This window comes from Schistocerca piceifrons, chromosome X (assembly GCF_021461385.2).
Source record: "Schistocerca piceifrons isolate TAMUIC-IGC-003096 chromosome X, iqSchPice1.1, whole genome shotgun sequence".
NCBI lineage: Eukaryota > Metazoa > Arthropoda > Insecta > Orthoptera > Acrididae > Schistocerca > Schistocerca piceifrons.
This window is the reverse complement of record NC_060149.1, coordinates 293,804,398-293,826,316: the sequence shown is the minus strand read 5'-3', so window position 1 is coordinate 293,826,316 and position 21,919 is coordinate 293,804,398. Positions and strand designations below refer to the sequence as shown.

General features: G+C 39.8%; 1 pseudogene; it reads left to right on the top strand.

The window, feature by feature from the left end:
• The first annotated feature begins 14,325 nt into the window (after positions 1-14,325).
• On the top strand, positions 14,326-14,443 carry LOC124723802 (annotated as a pseudogene).
• Positions 14,444-21,919: the final 7,476 nt, after the last annotated feature.

The following is a 21,919-nucleotide window of genomic DNA, read 5'->3' as shown; positions in this document are numbered from 1 at the left end:
TTAGGACTCATATTTGAAGATAAGCTAACTTGGTTGCTCTATATATAACAGCTTATGTGGACATGCCAGTTAAAACTTAGTGTCCTATGTTGCCTCAGTAACACCCCATGCAGTGTGTAATGTTCCACTACTTTACAACTCTACAATGCTCTAATTTTATCACGTTAGATTATGGTAGCCTGGCCCATGGGTCAGTGATGCCCTAAGCATTGTGACTCCTAGATCCAATCAACCAGGCTTGTGACTTGTGCTTTCTGGATGAGTCCCATAGACAGCTTCCTGTTAACCTCCCTAACGGATCAGGTGCAACCAATTACTCCTCAATGTGCCATGTATGTTTGTAACCACCCAGAACATCCAAATCAACACCTTCTCTTTCCTACTACAAAACAGGACTTTAGAAAAGCAAACTCAGTGTGTATCTGTTTCAACTTTAGCTTGTCTCCTGTTGATCCTCTCATGACTGACTTGAGAACACTCCCACATTCCATATCTTACACCATATTTGCCTGATTCTTCCAGGTGACCTAAAGGATATGATAGACCCTTCAGTTTTCTACCAGTTGTTCCTCATGGCTCAATAGTTGAAGTCAAAACAGGCTACACCTCTACATGTACCAGGAGCAATGAGCAACACTCCCTACCTAGTAGATACAGCATCTTTATGGCAGAATTGGTAACTGTCATACATGGTCCTCATTAGATCTGTATCCACTCACATCAGTCTTTTCTTATTTACAGTGACTCCATGAGCAGGCTACAACTCACTGTTGTTCATGCCACCTCTAGGTTATGCACATTAAAGATCTCCTCTCAGACCCCCATGACAGAAAAATATGATAGTATTACTCTGATCTCCCAGTCACACTGGAATCTAGGAGGAACAAACTCGTGGATCGTCTTGCCAAGGAGGCTTCCAGAAGGATGCTGTGTAAATAAGGATACTGGGATGCAATATGCTGGTGACATTATATCACAGACTCTTAGCTCCATGGAACAGAGACTGGAGTGTTACATTCACAAACAGTAAGTTGCTGACTATGATTGTCTGCAAGTTTGTGGCTGCAATCACTTTGACTGTCTTGTCATGTATTTGCAATAAGTGGTTAGCACACTGGACTCGTATTCGGGAGGACGACGGTTCAATCCCGCGTCCGGCCATCCTGATTTTGGTTTTCCGTGATTTCCCTAAATCGCTCCAGGAAAATTCCGGGATGGTTCCTTTGAAAGGGCACGGCCGACTTCCTTCCCCATCCTTCCCTAATCCGATGAGACCGATGACCTCGCCGTTTGGTCTCTTCCCCCAAACAATCCAATCCAATTTGCAATACTTTGCTACCTCCATATTGGTCACACTAGTCTAATCTGTGGACACATCCTGTGACAGGCTGCAGCACCCCCCCCCCCCCCCCCTCCCGCCCTCCCAGATTATAGTTGTTATGCCTCCCTGATGGTTGCCCATTCCTGTTGGAGTGCCCCAACCTCGGTGCTACGAAGTGACCTCCACAATGTGGTTGAGTCACTCTTTGGAATCCTAACTAAAAATATCCAGGCTATGAATCATGTTTTAAATTTTATTTTCAGAGTTTATTGCATACTGTTATCAGAAGACTTTGTTGTTATGTCCCTGCTGACTGTTGGTTGGAGGTGGAGTTTTGCCTCCCACAAGATTTTTAGCCCCAGGAGGCCTTCAGGTAGACATCTGGTTTGACCCCTGACAATCTTACTCATGTTTAATATTACTAAGAGTTAATGTTTTATAAATGTTCTTGAGCTCCTCCAGCTTGTCATCTCAAATGGCCTTGTACAGTGGGTGAGGGAACTTGCTCAGCAGTGGGGAAAAGAGGTTGTACCTTTTGCAGCATTACAAACACCATCAGATCTCCAGTAGCTCTAAAGTGACATCTGCTCCACCTTATCTCCCCCCCCCCCCCCCCACCCCCCCCCCCCAGCTATTTCTAATAATTTATTCTTAACATCTATTATGGCTTTCCTATTCCTACTATATTTATCCCCTTTGTTTAAGGTTTAAAACTGAATGTTTTTTCCTATGTTTCCAAGATACATGGTATGGAGGGACTGATGACCATAGCAGTTTGGTCCCTCAACCCTTTTGTAGGCACATTTTTCCAAGCTTGTAACAGGTGACAGTTGATGGTTCAATGACTTGCTATGAAACACCAAGCTATACAATGCAAAAACAAAAAAAAATTAGGCACCCATTTTTTTTTTAAATTGATGTGGGAAGATGGCCTCCTATGGCCCATGAGATAATAGTTTCAAACTCTTCTGAAATTTTTTATTATGAAAATTGGCATTGCAAAACAAAATAGAAAATGTACTTGACTGCTAGATTATCTTTCATTAACAAAATATTAATGGACATTTAATTACTGGATGTTATGGAACAGTTTGAAACATGAATCTACACAGAAAGTGACTTTGCAATTGTAGCATATTATTCTTGTTCTTTTATCCTCTTTTCTTATACTTCACAATTTTCCTTGGTAGATGTTCACCCACATTAGATCTGTATCCACTCACATCAGTCTTTTCTTATTTACAGTGACTCCATGAGCAGGCTACAGGCTATAACTCACTGTTGTTCATGCCACCTCTAGGTTATGCACATTAAAGATCTCCTCTCAGACCCCCATGACAGCGGTTCTCTATTTCTTGTGATTGCTGTGTGCATTATAAACACTTTCACAATGGCAGTAACAACCAGAAAATAAATTCTGTGACACCGTTTTACAGATAATCCAGCTTCATACCATTCTTGTTTCTGATCAAAGAGATTTACGCTGCCATTACACTGTTGCAACAAACGTATGGCACTTTGACACGCTATGCTACATGTGGAACTGTTCTGGTGTAACCACAAGCACTGGAACAAAGAGGAAGAACGCAGGACCAGAGAAGGCGGTGAGGCGATGTCAGCTAATAGGCCACCGACAAGGGCCGTGCCACGGCAGAAATGACCTCTGCAAGAAGTGAATATAAAGGCCGCTCCTGCCAGCATCGGCCAAACATTAGTTGGCATTAATGGAGTATTAGCATGGCTTAGCAGAGAGTACTGCGATATCAGTTATTAGTGATCCATATCCATTGCTAGTTTGGACTTTGTCTATAGGGAAGATTATTACTGTTTGCATGTTCCCCATCGCTTGCGACACTTGTTCTAAATAGAAAGTTAAGTACTGTCAATCTGATTTATTGAAATGAAACTATTAATGTTATTTGCTTGAATTATTGTAAGCATTCTGAGAATGCAGCGTCCCTTAGGCACCCTATATGAGATGAGTGGGAAAGACCCCATATTTGGCGATGAGGATTCAACAGGAACCATTTCTTCCTTTTCTGGAAATGAATGTTACTCACTTGGAGATGTCGCTGTAGACAGAACCATTAGTGTTCTTGTGTCTTTTATTGCAACAACTGAATCTTTGGTCTGCATCTTGAACTTTCCTCGTGAAAGTTCATTGTTTTCCATCATCATTTCCGGAAGACCTTTTATGTTGTCTCTGCCAGTACTTACAGGATATATTCCATTATCGACAAGTGTTTTCATTAGGCCATACAAAGTGAAATAGTTGTCAAATGCTACAAAACACCTTTCTCTCTCTCTCTCTCTCTCTCTCTCTCTCTCTCTCTCTCTCTCTCTCTCGAAGGTGAACACAAATCAAGTAGAGCCGTTTCACCAACAGGAATATTGGCATTATTGTCTTACCCTTTTCCACAGGTGTCTTAACTTCATCAACAGATAATCTGCCTGCATGATTATGTGCCTCTATGAAATTAGTATTTAGGTCATCAGATACCCACTTTATATACTTTATCATATCCAGGAGCATCCATTCACACTGCCTTCAAATTATTGTTGAGATGAAGGTTTTCTAGAGTTTTTTAAGCCTTTTTAGAGTCATCACTATTGACACTGATTCAACATGTAACATAGTATCTGTACCCCAGTAATTTGATAAATATGGCAATTTGTGGATGACCACAATGATGAGCAACTCAATAAATGTTTTTATTTCAGAGGCTGTTGTGTCCATCCAGTTCTTTGTTGTTACAGGTTTTTTGGAGCTCACTTGAAAATTTTGTGACTCTTGCAATGCATACAAGTTTCTTCGACAGTATTCTGAATGATACTTTCACTGACAGTATCAGGAAAATACTCATATGGATGATTCATTTTAGAGAATGCTCTCTTTGGCAATGCTAATCTTTGTATAACAGAATCTATGTCTAAACAATGAGGCAGGGTTTCATACCAATCAGTTTGGTGCTCTCATCACTAACACTCAGAGCTCGAATGTTTGTTGACTTTGTGGGAGAACATGCAGAGACCAAACACACTGTATGGACTGAAACACTGTCCACTGAGGGCATTTGTTGAAAAGTAGCAGGACACTGTGGGTGGATGTTTAGTATATTATTTTTCTCATGTGTTAAAATATCATTTGATTCAATGTCAGAAACTGAACTCATCCTGGGGAAGTGAGAAGAGATACTCCAGATGTCCTCTTCCCTGGCAAAGTACTTCTGTAATGAGAAATATCTAAGATAAGTGAATATGCCTAATAACACCTCAAACTCAATGCAGACAGATACAGAGCCCTTCACTGTTGTGTTTTGTGCATCAGATCTTCTTCACTGTAAGTCACTTAGTACAATGACTGAAGGGTTATTGTGCTACAGGGGCTAAGTAACAGAATGTACTTACTAGGTTTTTCAGAATAAACTTTATTTGAATAACAAGAACATAAGTATGCACTAACACCACATTAACACTTGCTCATTGACTTTAGGAAAGCAATTTATCGCTTGGCATGATCCTAAATAGACACCGATGTTTCTGAATAAGTTTGCACTGAAATGCTAAATGGGCAAAAAGTCAACCAAACAAGTTTTGTAATATTTCTACATCTAGTAATCATTTTATTGTTCTTTCTTGGCACAATTCACTGTGAAACTGTTTGTGCACAACAGGTAGGTATTCCATAATATTTTTGTGGTTTCTTTTTCTTCTTTAAATACTATCCTTTCCCACAGTAACCTCACTGAATGTGATTGTTTGATTGTTTTGTAATCTTCACCTCGCCGCCCGTTTTTCAACACTCATTTTCCATCCCTCATTTTCCATCCCTTTGTTTCACCAAATGTCTTTTTTATCTGGATTACCTCAGGCATTGTGGTTTTAATCCACAAGATTGAACTTATATTAACCTTAGTTGTGTTAATGAGCATATCAGCTGCTTGCTGAAAGTCCATAAAATAACTGCCTTTCGTCTGAACAACTTTAAATGATTGCTTATTATGATCTGTTGTTATGGTGTTCATTACATCATCAGGAATAAAATGCTCCCTCACCTTTGCACATGATTCCTTTGAGAGTCACAAGCTTTTCTGTTACTTTCCTTTGCTGAATTATTCATATTGTTTTCACTATCTCTTTTACCACCAGCGAAGACACTCAAGAGACAGGCTACAAAACAGAAGGAGCAAGCAGAAGTGTATAATCTCTATGTCCAGTATAGGCAACTTGTTTAATGCATTCTGCTCATAACTCATTTGGTATGCACAAGTGATAGGAGTTACTTCTCATGCCATCTACTGGTCTTTGTAACATCATGGATAATTGGAGACAGTGCTTTTAGTAAGTAAAAGCCCTGTTCACATACCACATAAAGGAAGTAGAAAACATAATTTATGCAAAACTGTCACTTAGCCCCTTTAGCATGATAACCCTCCAGTTTGTATAATAGATAAGGGCTATACAAATTTCCTGTCCCTGACATTCTATTTCCAGTATGACTTAGAAGTATTCAGGCAATTTTGTTTCAATAGCTGGCAGGAGTGATCATTGTGTATGATCTGGAACTACCAAACTATTTCGCTAAAAAGCTCTGAAAAGATTGCCAGGATAGCCAAGGAAAATTTTTTTAGCTTTATTTATCAGTTATGAACCAAACAATAAGAGAAGAATTGCAGAATTGATTAACAGAGTAATCATTGTTAATTCTCCGCGGTAGATTTGATGGCAACAAGTTGAAACAACACAGTTATGTACATTAGATTTATCTGCATTTTTGTTTCTGTATCAGCTGATACAATTCTTGGTGCTCCTTAATGTGCAGTTTGCTTGACTGTTGTGTGGCATCATGTAATTTGTCACTCAGGTTTCTTTATATGAATTTTCCCATCACTTTGTACCCAAATTTTTGTGGTTGTTCTGAGATGCTACTTGTATACAACACAAAATGTAGTATGTACACAGACTGTTTCAATGTACAAACTGAAGAATATATTAAATCTCTTGTGATGATTCAGATAAGCTTATTTAGTATTTATGGTAGACATAAGCAGATGACTGGAAAGGGCAGTGCGTTGAAATTTTCAGGCAAGTTTTAGTTGTCATGGCAGATTATGTGCTTCAGACCTGTACGTGTAGGAGATGTGAAAAATTTTGAAGTGATGAGGTAAATATCAGGGATTGCATCATTTTTATGTAGAGCTAAAATGGAAAAAAGAGGAGTTGCCACAAAGTCAACAATATTGAAACAAATAGTTTTTGTGTTGATCAGAACCTGGAACCATGTACTTGTGAACCATTACTGTAGAATACTTCTGACAATTGTAACAGTATTCAAATACCATCTACAAAACTTTCAACTATTTATAAGAAATTCAGCTGCATTATGGAGCTACCTGTCAGACAAGAAGAAAAAGATGGCAGTTTGTGGAGATTTCTTAAAAGATACGGACAGGAAAAATGAAATAGAATTATTATTTGGGTGTTACAACCTAATTTCAGTAGTCTCAGTTTTTCCAACTCACATGTAGCAAAATAATAGGCTCTTGATTGATAACATATTTACATACAGTGCTCAGGCTGAAACAGTACATGTGTACCCAATTGCTAACACACTATCTAATCATAATGCACAATTAATGGAAATAAACAGTATGACACCTTAAAAACTTGTGGCAGGTTCATAAAAAGCTGTGAGGTTTATTAATGAGAATGTTTTTAGAGTGAGCTAAAAGGGGTGGTATGGAATGAGGCATATGTAGAAAGAGATGCTAATGTCAAATTCAGTTTATTCGACAGTAAATTTATGTCTATATTTGAAATTTGTTTTCCTAAATAAATTATCCAAAAGATCCACTAAAAAAGAAGAAAGCTGTAGATAACTAAGGGAATTAAAATCTCATATAAGAGGAAGAGGGAAATTTATATAAAGGCCAGAGTAAGTCAAGATCTGACATTACTTGCATACTACAAAAAATACTGTAATATTTTAAGGAAGCCCATTAAAATGTCCAGAAGTATGCATGTCCTCACAGAAATAAATAATTCAGGTGATAAAATTAAAACTATATGGGACAACATCAAACAGGGAACAGGAAAACCAGTCAGGGTACATGATTGCATGACAATGAAACTAAATGACAGTGTTGGGATTGATAATTTACAAGTTGCAAGTACTTTTAGCAATCACTTTCTAAACATAGCAGCAAATATAGCAATTGAAGAAGCAAGAGAATATATTAAAAATTTCGTTCCACAAACCTCGAAACAACTAGAAGTTCACTGAATTTGATACAATTATAAAAATTATAAAAATCAAAAACTGTTGTGGGGTTGATGAGATTTCAAACAATATTCTTAAAAGTTGTTCAAAGTTAATAAATAACGATGCAGTGCATCCCTGGTGTAGGGAATTTTTCCAGACAGGTTAAAGTATGCAGTTGTTAAACCACTTCACAAGAAAGCTGATGAGACAGACTTAAAAAAATTACCATCCAATTTCCTTTCTGACACTTTTTACCAAAATATTTGAAAAAGTAATGTACCCAAGAGCAGTAGCACACTTGAATGGAAACAATTTACTTAGCACATAAAAGTTCGGATTCCAGATGGGTTGCTCAACTGAGAATGCTACTTATACATACTCTTCAAATAGTGCAAGCCTTAAAGTTGTAATATATTGCCAGTTGGCATTTTTTGTGACTTTTCTAAGGTGTTTGATACTCTCTTAGAAAAGCCTAAGTTTTTATGGAATTGATGGTTTCATGCACAGCTGATTTGAATTATACTTGATAAACAGAATACAAAAGGTCACGCTGAATAATTCAGACAATGACAGAGAGGTATAAAATGTTAGTGACTGGAGAAAAAGAAATCACAAATGGAGTCCAACAGAGTTCAATTTTGGGTCCACTCCTATTACTTATATACATGAATAACCTTCCATTTGACATTCAACATATAAAACTGATACTTTTTGCAGATGATACTAGTGTTATAATAAATCCCATTAGAGAGAAAGCAACAGAGGAGTTGGCAAATGATATTTCCCAAAGAATTATTAAGTGATTCCCTGAAAATTTTGAAAAAAGACACCACACTCAGTTCTGTACAACAAATAGTCATGTCAAGAAGTGACGTAGTACGTGAGCAGTAGTCAGTAAGTAGAGTAGAAAGCTCCAAATTTTTGAGTATGCATATTGATGAAAACTTTAACTGGAAGCACGTTACTGAGATTCTCAAACAGTTAAGTTCAGCTACTTGTGATCTTTTTATAATTGTTAATATTGGTAACAGATGTATCACGCACCTGACAAATTTTGCATATTTTCACTCAATGTTGTACAGAACAATATTCTGGGGTAACTTAGCACTTAGAAAGAAAGTATTTATTGCACGAAAGTGAACAGTAAGAATAATATATGTTTGTACATGAACGTTATGTAGATACCTGTTCAAGGAGCTAGGCATTTAAACTGTGCCAACACAATACATATATTCACTCATGAAATTTGTCAAAAATATTCAATCACAATTTGAGAAGAACAGTGATGTTCATACCTACCATAGTAGAGGGAAAAGTGACCTTTATTACCCATCTTTACAGCTGTCAGTGGGTCGGAAAGGAGTTCAGTATGAAGCAACAAAAGTTTTTTTATCATTTACCCAATATCATAAAATGTCTGACAGGTAGCAAAGCAAGTTTTAGATCTAGTTTAAAATCATTTCTCACAGACAGTTCCTTGTATTCCATTGATGAATTTCTACTTAAGGAAAAAGGTATAATTGCATGAGTAGGACTAAAAATAATGTGTTCATTAACACTAACCATGTATGCATCCTATACACTGAATCATTCCACATCATTTTGATAAAAGAATCATTCAAATGATCTATGGGATGTGTAACTAACTCTCTTGACACATCCCACATGAAAACTAAGAACATCATTAACTTTGGCATCTCTGTGTTGATGTCTGCTACTGCTGGTATATATAGCCATTAAATTCTTGCATGCTTTCACATTCATTGTGCAGTTGGGCAGGAGCAAGTAGGTAGAAGCAAGAAAGCAAAGGCAAAAGATGTTATTACCGAATGTATGATCTCAGACAGTGACCTTGCAATTCAATACTGCAACCCATTTACTCCTACACCAATATCACATATGACAATGTACTATTTCAGTGGTTGAGGAGCTCCTCTACACCTTGCGGCTGCCCTCAGCGTTTGGACCTCATGCAGGTTGCTGACAAGAATAATGACGTTTTATTGGAGAACCAGGCTTCAGCTCTGATAGCCACTGCATAAACCTGCTTGCGTCCAGGCTTTTGTCAAAAATCTGTAGAAATGATTTCTGAGGGTAGCTAGGACTACACATCAGAGATCTCATTTCCATTGGTGGGGGTGATAAACTTGATGGCAACCTGGAAACCCAGGACAGCATTTTCTGCTATTTAAGCCCTTGATATGGGATGGCTGCGAGTGCAGTGCTCCTGGTGCCCCCTAAGTATAGGAAGAATAAGTTGTCGATAACCTTCATTGTAGTTTCCATATCTATATTTAATAATGACGATGATAATAATAATAAAATTTCAAATGAAATAACCTAACAACAATGTTGTAATCAAATTAGTTGTTGACATGACATACTCTAACTTCAAGAAAGCACACATTGTGCCGGCAAAATTATCAGTGCTCAAATATATACTGGCGCGCCGAAGAAATTGGTATTGGCATGCATATTCAAATACAGAGATACGTAAACAGGCAGAATACAGTGCTGCGGTTGGCAACCCCTATATAAGACAATTGGTGTCTGGCACAGTTGTTAGATTCGTTACTGCTGCTACAATGGCAAGTTATTAAGATTCAAGTGAGTTTGAACATGCTGTTATAGTTGTGCACGATCAATGGGACACAGTATCTCAGACGTAGCGATGAAGTGGGGATTTTCCCCATACAGCCATTTCCAAGTGTTCTGTGACTATCAGGGATCCAATAAAACATCAAATCTCTGACATCACTGTGGCTGGAAAAAGATCCTGCAAGAACGGGACTAACAATAACTGAAGAGAATCATCCAGTGGAACAGAAGTGCAACCCTTCTGCAAATTGCTGCAGATTTCAATGTCAGGCCATTAAAATGTGTGTGAAATCTTATGGGACTTAACTGCTAAGGTCATCAGTCCCTAAGATTACACACTACTTAACCTAAATTATCCTAAGGACAAACACACACAACCATGCCCGAGGAAGGACTCGAACCTCTGCCGGGACCAGCCACACAGTCCATGACTGCAGCGCCTTAAACTGTTCAGCTAAACCCGCGCGGCAGGGCCATTAATAAGTGTCAGTGTGTGAACCATTCAACAGAACAACATTGATATGAGCTTTCAGAGACAAAGGCTCACTTGTGTACCCTTGATGACTGCACAACACAAAGCTTTACACCTCGCCTGGGCCTGTCAACACTGACATGGGACTATTGATGACTGGAAACATGTTGCCTGGTCAGACGAGACTCATTTTAAATTGTATTGAGCAGATGAACGTGTACGGGTATGGAGACAACCTCATAAATCCATGGACCCTACATGTCAACAGGGGCTATTCAAGCTGGTGGAGGCCCTGTAATGGTGTGGGGTGTGAGTAGTTAGTGATATGGGATCCCTGATATGTCTAGATATGACTCTGACAGGTGACACATATGTAAGCATTCTGTCTGATCATTTGCATGCATTCATGTCTACTACACATTCCAACAGACTTGGGCAATTCCAGCAGGACAGTACGACACCCCACATGTCCAGAATTGGTGCAGAGTGGTTCCAGGAACACTCTTCTGTGTTTAAACACTTCTGCTGGTCACCTAACTCCCCAGACGTTAACGTTAGTGAGCATATATGGTATGCCTTGCAACATGCTGTTCACAAGAGATCGCCACCTCCTCATACTCTTTTGGATTTATGGAGAGCCCTGTAGGATTCAGTGTCAGTCCCCTACAACACTACTTCATTGTTGAGTCCATGCTACGTCGTGTTGCGGCACTTCTGCATGCTCGTGGGGGCCCGACATGATATCAGGCAGGTGTACCAGTTTCTTTGGCTCATCAATGCATATTCTTTGAGAACAATTTACCATTTCCAATGAAATATTATTGTTGCAGTTAGTGACTGTTAATTTGTTCTGAAAATAAAGAATTATAACTCTATATTTATAAGACTATAAAATGTTACCTTAACAACAGAATGTAAAGTGTAATGTAAAAATGAAGTATTACAGAGGATTCAAATCTTATAGCTTGGTGCTATACAGAACACTGCATGCCACATTACATGCCTGGTTACAGATCTCAGTTATTATAGGACATTGGACGCAGAGCATCTCAGTGTACTACTTTTAGAATTTTAATTATTCTGAAAGAAGTCTGTCTGGACAAGTGTTTAACTTCTAGTAGGTTATGTTACCCAAACTGCAGTGTCATGCTGTAGTGGTTTTCTTTTCGAATAGTGCATGTTGGGATTATATCCCATCTGTCCTGGCCGAATTCCAACTGTCTATACTCTGCTCACCAAAACAAGAGAAGGCCTGGAAACACATCAAGGTGCATAACCACAGTGGTGCTATCGAAGGGGTGAATGAGACAGGGTGCTTGCTCAGTGTGGCTAGGGTGGCCATATGTCGTGTTTGATTGGGATTGTCCAATATTTGGGCCTCAAAAATTTGTCCCAAATTTTTTTCTTGTTTTTTTTATTTTCTAAAAAACTAGTAACTTGTCTCAATTTTCTGAGGATTAATTTTCAAACATTTCTAAACTAATTACAAATTTTATTGATTTATAAACTAACAACCGAAATCAAGATTCCATATGTTGGTACCCTTGATACATGTATAGATTATCCACTGTAATCGTTGTGTACCCTATTTTCCTTGCTTTTGATTAACACTGGCATCAGCATCAGTTTTGTGAAAAGCTAACACTTCTGGAATTGTACTAATTGTGATGCCAAAATGGAAATCAAGATTTTCAGAAAAGCTTTAGAACAAATTCTCTTGCTTCAGTGACCCAGACAATGATTGTTTAGTGAAATGTAAGATATGTAACTGTGCTCTATCTGTGTGTCTCTTAGTGGTGCTGCAGTTCTCAAACATCACATTGATTCCGAGAAACAGAAGAATAATCTTTGACCAGCATATTCCTCACTAAAGGTGACTAGATATTTTGTGACTTCAAATGCAGAGGAACAGAAAAATGTAGCTGGAGCAGAAGGAACCATGCCATTGTATGTTGTTAAACAGCACCAAAGCTACCATTCTGATGACTGCAATGTTTAACTGCACAATAAACATTTTCAGATTTGAAGATTGCTGGAAATGTTTCATGTGGGATGACCAAGGTAATAGCTGCTGTAAACAGTGGAAGGTACTTTTTGATATCTACTGGGCATCAGAAAAATTTTTGTGTCATAATTCAGTATTTTTCTGTAAGTGAAGGTGGACTGCAGATCACACTGATTGAAATTGATGAGATGCAGAATGCAAAGTCTGGAACAATTTCTAGTTATCTTTCTCATAGCATACAGTCATTGAACATAAGCTGCCTGCCAGCCAGACTGAGAGCAGAATGCTCTAAAAGAGGAGCTAACAAAAGCATCTAGCTGAGAGGAGAGCTGGTAGGCAAGAGAGTGACTGTGTGTGGGAACACATCTCACAGGCATGGTGATGTGGGGGGGTGGGGGGCGGGGGGGGGGGGGGGGTGCATAAGTGATGTGGCTCATAAAGCTCATGGGGGTGGGGTGTGTTGTCAATATAAGGTGTGAACCAGGTATTGGCAGGGGTGCATCGGGTAACATTGGCAAACTGCTTGCTGCCATGAATGAAGATCAAAATTTGGACAATTTTCAGAGAACTGCATTTTAAAAATTATTAAAGGAAATAAATTTTAAATATGTTTTGCATGGATATGATAGCATGCTATTAGACAGGAGCGACATCATTTTAGGAAGGCAGTGCTATCTACAAACCATTAAATTGCTGAGAAATTAAGGAAGGCTCATGTACTATTTGGATGAGACACGGTTGAACGCAGGACATGTCTGAGGCAGTGGATATTACCACTCAGTTGGTAATAGTGTCACATGGATATTTCCACTGTGTACACATCCTTGGTCATGGAGGTGGGTTCATTATCTTTAATAATTCATAAATAATCATGGAGAAACTAGACTGTTTTGTGTATTCAAAAACACTTGGTATTACTTAGGCTATATCTAATATGTAGGTGTACAGGACAGGCAATTTAGGGTGGAGGCAGGGTGTGGGGATGCGGGTGTGTTAGGGAATTTCTTGAACTGAAACTTGTAACGAGAGTTTTAGTGCCACATTTGGAGTTTATTGCTCCAAGCCATGTCATTAAGGGACACAACAAATGATATGCTCTGTGGCATCAGGAGGCTGTCCGGCCAGACTGAGGGCAGGATGCCTTTAAAGAGCAGCTGGGAAGAGAGCTGGTAGGCAAGAGAGCAACCGTGTGTCCGGAACGCCTCTCACTGACCTGCTCTGCATCCCTCACATGATGACTGCCAGCTTTCCTATTGGCTGGCGGAGGGGTACCTCAAGCAGTCCTACTGTCAGCAACACCTTTTAATAGCGCCCCCTGTCAGCAGCACCCACTGTGGGAATGCTATGCGTGTGGACCAGGTGTGGGCAGGGGTTTATCATGTAACATCCAGTATGCACCTGCACAGGTTCAGTCACTGTCTCATCACAGAATATAGTACTGAAATCATAAAATATGGTGTAATAAAATTTTGAAAATTTCCCTCAATACTTAGATATTCAGCTCAGTCTGACTACTCAACATGCACACCCCTCCCCCTTCCACAGGAGCCATTTTACTGGTGAAACGAATGCAGAAACATCAATAATATAACATCAATTGGAGACAAAAGGTTAAGGGCTCTTTTGGACAGGTTGCAAACATTTACTAGAGGGCTTATTCTATTTGGGGCAACGGCCTTACTGCAGTGGATACACCGGTTCCCGTCAGATCACTGAAGTTAAGCGCTGTCGGGCGTGGCCGGCACTTGGACGGGTGACTGTCCGGGCGGCCGTGCGCTATTGCCATTTTTATGGGTGCACTCAGCCTCGTGATGCCAATTGAGGAGCTACTCGACCGACTAGTAGCGGCTCCGGTCAGAGAAAACCCATCATAACGACCGGGAGAGCAGTGTGCTGACCACACGCCCCTCCTATCCGCATCCTCAGGTGAGGATGACACGGCGTTCTGATGGTCCCGAAGGGCCACTTGTGGCCTGAAGACAGAGTGCTTTTATTCTATTTGGGGTGCTTGATCAAAACTCTTTAAATTGGTTCATGTAGTACAAATCATAGTAATATTGACCGTTCTTATAAAATCATATACAAGAATTTCATTGTGAAATGAGCCCAAAAGCTTCACAAAAATGGAGAGGAAAAAGTGGCTTTTTGAGTTGTCATGCTGATGTGACACGATTAAGGTGGAAGTAGTGCAAGGGCGGCAATGGGTGGTGGAGTCAGTGAAGGTGGCGTGGAGACAGCAGCCGGACAGTGGCTGAGCTGGCAGTGCCTGGGCACAGTTATGGGGCTGTGACAGTAACCAGCAATATTGACGATGCCTTAGGGGGGCTGGGTGGCATGGTGATATGGGTGGTGGGGTCAATATAAGGTGGTGGGGTTTACATTTAAATTTGGCACAAAGTGTTTAGATTAACCACTTCCACATTCCAATTAGGGAGTTTGTAACAAATGCCTATAATACTAAGCTAATTAATAATCTGTGTTATTGTTTTACATAAAAATGATATACAACATTAGCAATTAACAACTGAATTCTGCTTTCAGTTCAGACAATATCCCTTTGGGAGTTGATCAAGCACAGAACAGTAGTTCCATATTACTACGGCCAATGACCTTAATTTAGATCACCTTTTCAGTATATAGTACATAGAAATGCAAGTATTTCTATTACAAGGAAAATAACTAACTATAGTGAATAGTTAATGAGTAAACCTTAAACTAGGAAGGAGGGGGTATTGCTTGATGCATTTTACAATATCTACAGTGATTTTGAGCATTCAGGAGGCATATAATAAAACAGACAATGATCAGTTTTAGAGGAATAGCTGTAGCACTAGGAATGACTACTCTGTTTATGTAATCTTTAGTGTTTGAGTCTTTAATATGGGCTGTCACATGGTTGAGGGTAATTTGTCCTTGTTCTCAGGCTAATAAATCATCTATAGACTCCAAGAGGTGAGTTTTGGTATTATTTGGAAATATGTGCAGGCTGTCAGGGTGAGGCAACACTAAGGGGACTTCAGGCAAGTAAAGTAAAAAAGACTTAATCTAGCATCATGTGAATATGTTAGGTGGGCAGATGCACTGAAGAGCCAAAGAAACTGGTACACCTGCCTGATATCATGTAGAGCCCCTGTGAGCACGCAGAAGTGCCGCATCGTGACATGGCATGGACTCGACTAATGTCTGAAGTAGTGATGGAGGAAATTGACACCACGAATCTTGCAGGGCTGTCCATAAATCCATAAGAGTATGAGGGGGTGGCGACCTCTTCTGAACAGAATGTTGCAAGGCATCCCATATGTGCTCAGTAATGTTAATGTCTGAGGAGTTTGGTGGCCAGCAGAAGTGTTTAAACTCAGAAGAGTGTTCCTGGAGCCACTCTGCACCAATTCTGGACATGTGGGGTGTCGTACTGTCCTGCTGGAATTGCCCAAGTCTGTCGGAATGTGTAATAGACATGAATGGATGCAAGTGATCAGACAGAATGCTTATGTATGTGTCACCTGTCAGAATCATGTCTAGACATATCAGGGGTCCCATATCACTCTAACTATACACTTCCCACACCATAACAGAGCCTCTACCAGCTTGAACATGTAGGGTCCATGAATTCATGAGGTTTTTCTCCATACCCATACATGTCCATCTGCTCAATACAATTTGAAACGAGACTCGTTTGACCAGGCAACATGTTTCCAGTCATCAACGGTCCAATGTCAGTGTTGATGGGCTGTGGTGAGGAGTAAAGCTGTGTGTTGTGCAGTCATCAAGGGTACACGAGTGGACCTTCAGCTCCAAAAGCCCATATTAGTGATTTTTTATTGAATGGTTCACACCCTGACACTTGTTAATGGCCCAACATTGAGATCTGCAGCAATTTGCAGAAGGGTTGCACTTCTGTCATGTTGAACGATTCTCTTCAGTCTTTGTTAGTCCTGTTCTTGCAGGATCTTTTTCTTACCGCTGCGATGTTGGAGATTTGATGTTTTACTGGATTCCTGATGGTCACGGTACACCCATGATATGGTCATATGGGAGAATCCCCACCGGTGGCACTGTCGAGTGCATCTGGGAGTTTTTACTAACAATTAAAATGTCCTTGGTTTGCCAGAGAATGTGTTTGTGTGCAGCTGCCCATGCAACTTAGATGGGGTGAAGACAGTAACAGTCTAATTCACAGTTTGTGCAAGAGACAGGCAATGAGATTTGCACTTTTAGTGTGTCTAGGAACTATGAAAATCGTACTCTAGCAGCTGTGTATTAATATGGCAAAGTTGATCCCATATGGGGTAGATCATCCACATAGGATCCGATAAAAGAAAGGCAGTGTTTGTTAATGTTTGCAAAAAGGTCTCTGTGGGTAAGAGGATGGGGCTGAGCCTCTGTTGCAATCCCAGCCTAATTATGGAATGCAAGGTATTGCTATGTAAGTGGGCTGCATGCATACTGTATAACGGCAGGATTTGTAATGCTTCGGTTACTTCCAGGGTAGCAGTCAGGTTTGATAATTCTCTGTATGTTGTTGTTGTTGTTGTATGCTGACTATTTTTCCTTGGGTAGAGTTTCTACGGTTTTTGTTTTTGTTTTGTTGTAGCAGCTCAGTAGCTACACTCTGGATTTTTCTGGAAGTGGTCAGATGGTTATCTTCAATCTGCAAAAGCTGCACATTTAGGTAATCAAGAGTCTCATGGTTTTGGGCAGCAAAAGACATAGCTCACTGGAGGGCTCTATTCCAATGATCAGCATCAGCCTGGGCAGGGGAACGAAATAGTGTCTTTATCAGAGCTCTACCAGTGTTTAACTAGACTTGCTTGGCACTATGGAGTGATATGGCATCCGAAATATTTTGCAGGTGCTCTTTGGTAGTGACAGGTACGTTTGACATCTCATGGAGTACAAAGCATTCTAATTTGGTCCCATTTCTTTATAAGAAGTTCACAAGCTGTTAACTGACTGGTAATCTGCTGCAACACCATTTCTTCTTCTTCTTCTTCTTCTTCTTCTTCTTCTCCCTTCAGTGCCATTAAGCTTATGTCTTGAATGGGTGGAGAACACATAACTCCAATAAACAGAGCAAACATAAGACAGCACCTCCTTTCATGTACTGGTAGTGGGTGATGAAGGTACAACAGCTCGGAATACCTTGGCAAATATGATTATCACCAGCCTTTAGTGTCCCAGTGGTGGTGTTGGTTAGCACAAGTTGGTCTACCTAAAATGTAGTAACACAATAGGTTGCATAGGGCAAACTAATATTTTCACTGTTTTAAATTCAAAAATTGACAGAATGATGTAAAGGTTTCTTCCGTGCAAGGAAGGTAGCAGTAGACAGCAGGTTGGTGTGTCCTGTTATATAACTGGTAAAAAGGGGTGGTGTTTGTAGTATGCTAGTATGCTGGTGTGGCACATGAAAGATTTGACTAGTGACTGAATGTTATGAGTTGAACAATGTTTGTTGTATGGTGGTGGAAAACTGAGTCAGCTAAAAAGAGCAGTGGAGAAGGCAGGAGGCATTGTGTCTCAAATGCTTGCAAATCATGCAAAATCAGCACTCACATGTATGTGGGTGCACATGGTGCCGGTGGTTGTTTGTCTTATAAATGAAGTGGTAGATTGGCAGAATCAACCAGGAATGGGTTGGTGCTGATGGCCCCAAATCCTAACACAAATTGTTAAACTTACAGAAAGTTTGAAATGGTGGTGCAGTTCTGGTCAAGCACAACATTAAATAAAGATATTGTTGGATTCATGGACAACAGTAGAAAGTAGTGAAGCCAACAATAAATAAATGTGAACAACAGAAAAATCTTTGCAAAAAATCCTCCAACACTTGTTAAGACAATACATGATTGCAAGAAATACTCAGTACAATACAACTATACAATAATTCCTAATTATGCTCAGAGGGCAAGAGGTGGACTGTCACTATTTCTGGCAAAAAATATATAAGATGTCAAACAGCAATGTAGAGCTCAACAACCTTAAGCTAGTACAAATGGATAAATTTTCATTGACCAGAGCAGCAGTGGCAGGCATTAGCTCATCATCACTATTTTCAGAATGATCTTTTGTTACGTTCTGCATTTCTTAACAGAATGGAGGTACTGTGTATGTCTTGTCTACATGTATGAGATAAGTTGTGTTTGCATACCACATAAACTGAGGTAAAATTCCATGTTGCCTCTTGTGTGTTGCTACTAGGCGTTTCAACTAATTATGTATTTTCAGAGACTCTCTCAAATACTTTCTCATAATAATTGGTGTCATCATTTATGCTACCAAACTAGTGCATGTCACATCTCCTCTAAGAGAAGTTTTTGTTCTGTATCTCATCTCTCAATTCTGTTATTGTGTCAGTTTCCTGACTTTCAACAGCATCAGCAGCATCCTCTCCATCAAACTTGCTTGGATATTCATAGTCCCAGATATGGTGTAGTAGTTGGCAATTACTTAACAACTATGTTTGAAAAGTGCAGTATCTTTCCCACAGGAGTATTCAATAGGACTGTCTAAGCATGGTCGAAACCATCTGGGGTAAGATTTTGTACAGCTGCTTTGAGGCTGCAACCAAAACCCTTTTCATAAATTAGGAAAGAGGTTGCGGATGTTACTTGAGGATAGCCTCATTAGCAAAGAATATTGCAATGCTATAGTATACTGCAGTGCCTGTCTTGATCTGACATGCATGCACATCTCAAGCAACAGGCACTGCTGTGATCTACTGCTGTATGACCGACAAGAAATGTATTTGGTGTTATACAGCTGCAGACTGCAGCATTGCCTGTTCCTTGAGACATGTGTGTATGTATGAAAAACGTTGCATTGTACATTGAATCAACACAGGCACTGGAATATAATATTTCATACCTAAAACAAAGGCCACAAGTGTAATGAATACATCTCTGCCTGGGTGGGAACCACAGAATTTGTGTGAGTACAGGGTGTAGACACATGGTGACATATGGAAGTTTGAGTCAGTCCTGGATGCGTGCTCAGATGCCCAAGGCAGTTAGGCTGATCACTCATCAAAAATGGGATATGATTTTTGAGTCCTGGTCTGACACAAATTTTAATTGTCATCAGTACATTGTACAGCTGGAGTTTCACTATATTCACAATTGTGAATACATTTCTTGAATATCGCTGTGGTCATTCAATAAGTTGCGTGCAAAGGTTTCAGTAACAAGAGTTTTTAAATGAAGTGTACAACACTACAGCAACAGGCAGTAAGCAGTAGTGGTGCATTATGTGTCCTTATCAGAAATCGATATGTGGAGCTCAGAAAAGTGCCCTCGTTAGGCAGGTAGGTAGTCTGAGACTCCATGCCACTCAACTACGAGAAGAATATTTATGACTGGCTGGACATCGGAAGATGCTACACTCAACCTGAGGAGTGTAAAAATGGTCATAGCAACATGTGAGGCTCTGTTATCAAATTCACAAGGACAGCCGTGCATATAAGTTCGATATCAATATTCAGTAATTCATGAATATAGAAATTAATGATTATCATGGTAACAGTAAAATAAAGAGCTTCCTTCTGGGTGTTCAGTGAGTGCTATGCTGACACACAAGTTGGATCGCTTTCAATTACACCATTTCCCTATTGGAAATATGCCCCTCAGAGCCCTGGGTGTTTTCGATGAGAGTTTGGATTACTGTATTGTCTGTTCCTGGCATGACAACTTATCTCTTAGAAAACTGTTTCATTGAAAATCATCGAACAGTTTTCAGTTGCAAGTGCTGTATCAGATTTTACGTCATTCTAAAGATGGACAGGGTTCAATTATGACTGTAAGTTTTATCTAAGAAGAGTAGCATCAGTATCTCCATGCAAAGTCCAGGAGTCTGCACCTCTTCCATTGTAACAGTGTCTCAAAATATGTTATCAAGACATGAAGCTGATATCAGCATAAACATTAACTCCAAATTGTAAGGAAATGCTTTCTTTGGAAGGAAGCGAAAGCACTGCATATCCGTGTACACAGCTAACATTAGCCTGGCACCGTGCAGATAGGCTATGAATACACAAGACGGGCAGTGTTCACTGAGTGCATGACCACTACCCTGACACAATCTGCATGGTGATGGAGGCTGCACCTCAGAATTTGCCCAAATAAGGTAAGGTTCAAGGAAGTTACTCGTATGTACGTCAGATGGAATTCACCAAGGCACCCCTAATTTGACATAATACAGGAGTGATAGCAGGGCCATTGCTAGGTATTGCCACCCTAGGTGAGAACTGAAAACTGCCCCCCCCCCCCCCCTCCCCTTCTTTACTACCATCAGTCTCCCCGATGTCCCCTGCCTCCTCCACCACCAACATCCAATGGCACAAACATGCAAATCTTCTACTGTGCTTTCAATCATCAAACTAAAGTGACCAGATGTCCTCATTTTTTGGGACAGTCCTCAATTCTCATGCTTTGTTGTCAGTCACTTTAAAACTAACTGAGGACAACGAATGTGCCCAATTTCTTTTTTACTCAGTTTTTGATATTCCCCAAAGTAACTGAAATAGGAAAAATGTGCTGAACCTTCTAGAACTCATCTCAATATATTAGTGCAACAAAATTTGGCATAAATTATTTATTTTATTTAATTGCAAGAAAATGGACATAGAGGTGCGGTACTATTTTCTGGTGTGACTGAATTTTTCCTTGAATTTAGAAATTAGAATTTATAAATAATGCTATAGTGATGGAAGACATGTGGAGTATCAAACTAGGTCATCTGGATAATTGTGATGTTATTTCATGTCTTTTTTTAAACTGAAATACTTTTAGAATGAGGAGTAAATCTCACCTTTTTCAGCATCCACTTTCATCAGAATGACTAAAGACTTGTTAAATATCTGTCCCATATGCTTTTGAAAACAATTTGGGTTTTAATTTTTTCTGTTTTTCATTTTGCTACTAATTTGCTCAATTGTTTCACTGTTTGATTGGAAATTAAATGTATCCACCCTTTGCGCCCCTAAAATTTTGATGCCCTAGGTGACCACCTAATCTTGCCTAATAGTACAATTGGCTCTTGGCAACAGGTATTAAAGGGGTATCCACCGCCAAGTTAGTGGACAGAACAACAGGCACCTGTGACACTACACCTGTGTCACTCACCATTAGCCTGCAGTCTTGGAATACTTAGATATCATCATAGTGCCATGACGAAGAAGATAGGTGCAGGTTTGCAGGCAGCTGACTTGAAGAGCTGCAAAGTCAGAGTTCATGACAGCAACCATTGAGACAGAGGCCATCAGTC